Below are 1,997 nucleotides of genomic sequence, written 5' to 3' on the forward strand. Positions count from 1 at the left end.
TCTGGTCGAGGTTCAAGAGCTCTGGTCGAGGTTCTGGGCTCTGGTCGAGGTTCAAGAGTCTGGTCGAGGTTCAAGAGTCTGGTCGAGGTTCTGGCCTCTGGTCGAGGTTCAAGAGTCTGGTAGAGGGTTCTGGGCTCTGGTCGAGGAGGTTCAAGAGTCTGGTTGAGGTTCTGGGCTCTCGGTCGAGGTTCAAGAGTCTGGTCGAGGTTCAAGAGTCTGGTCGAGGTTCGGGGCTCTGGGTCGAGGGTTCAAGAGTCTGGTTGAGGTTCGGGGCTCTGGTCGAGGTTTCAAGAGTCTGGTTGAGGTTCTGGGCTCTGGTTGAGGTTCGAGGTTCGGGGCTCTGGTCGAGGTTCAAGAGTCTGGTTGAGGTTCAAGAATCTGGTCGAGGTTCGGGGGCTCTGTTCGAGGTTCGGGGCTCTGGTCGAGTTTCGAGGCTCTGGTCAAGGTTCTGGGCTCTGGTCGAGGCTTGAGACTTCTGGTGGAGATTGAGGTGAACTGAAAGAGAGCGCCCTCTTCTGGCCGTGTATGTTTTATGGGTCTAAGACTGTCACAGCACTGATCGTGATTTTATTGAATCCGGCACATGAGTAGAGTTTGTGGGCTAATGTTTGATCTGAGTACGGTGGAACCGAGAACAAGGCGGCGGGTGCTTCAGTGTTGCTGGCGGTCTCCTCTGCAGTAAGAGAGGGGGGGGGGGGGGGGGGGTTCTGCTCACGAGGAGAACAGAGTCAATCCCACATTAACCTCACACACCCTCCCCTGAGCTGCTCCACACACACACACACACACACACACACACACACACAGTCCCCTGGGCTGCAGTACAGACACTACAGCCTGCACAGAGCAACAGAGCAGAGCAGGGACAGCCCAGAATGTGTGTGTGAGAGAGAGAGAGAGAGAGAGAGAGAGAGAGAGGTCCAGTTATTGGTTCTTTGGCAGAGTGTTACCTGAGGCTGAGGATGAGGAGCAGAAGATGAAGTATTTTCTCCCCCATTTACACTTTAATCTGAGCGAGCAGAATCGATCTCTAAATGAGCTCCAGAAGAGAGAGAGGGGGGCGAGAGAGAGAGACAGAGACAGAGAGAGACACAGAGAGTGAGAGTGAGACACAGAGAGTGAGAGTGAGACACAGAGAGTGAGAGTGAGACACAGAGAGTGGGAAAGAGAGACAGAGAGACTGGGAGAGAGAGAGAGAGAGAGAGAGAGAGAGAGAGAGAGAGAGAGAGAGAGAGAGAGACACAGAGAGTGAGAGAGAGAGAGAGAGAGAGGGAGCGAGCGAGGGCAGCAGAAGCTCTGTTCACTCTCTAAACGTGGAACCTCATCAGGTTCCTTTCACTGCTGTTCACTCCTGCAGCTCTTACTCGGTGCTTGTAACGGAACCTGTTCACATTCTCAGCAGATGTTCTGTTAAACCGGCCTCAGCGTCCCCAACACCGGCCGACACCTCCTCCAGTCCTAACCGGTACCTAATCCACTGACTCTGAAAACGGAACCTCCACTGAAGAACACACACACACTCACACAGCCCCCCCCAAACACACACACACACACAGTACCTTTATCTGGGACGCATGACCCAGACAGGTGACCTTTATATACACACACCACACACACACGGCCCAAAAGGCCTTGTCAAGATTTAACAGGCAAATTTGGGATCTAACCTGGGGTCACCCCCTCTCTCCCCACCCCCACCCCCCAAACACACACACAACACACACTTTTCAACTTTTAAGTGAGCGCTTGAGATGAGTTTCTATCATTAGACATGAACTTTAGAAATAATTGGCCCTGTGTGTGTGTGTGTGTGTGTGTGTGTCACTCTGAGCTGAGGACTATCAGTCACTGTTTGCCCTTTATACACTCAGGGGGCGGTCCACTCAGCAGGGCCGCCGCCCAACCCCTCACTGTTAAGGGTGGAGCCTCTCTCACGGAGGCAGCTCTGAGAGGACCTGGCCTACAGAACCCGTATCAGCAGAACATCCAGCGTCACT

The sequence above is a fragment of the Salminus brasiliensis genome, chromosome 11, assembly GCF_030463535.1.
Source record: "Salminus brasiliensis chromosome 11, fSalBra1.hap2, whole genome shotgun sequence".
In the NCBI taxonomy this organism is placed as follows: Eukaryota; Metazoa; Chordata; class Actinopteri; order Characiformes; family Bryconidae; genus Salminus; species Salminus brasiliensis.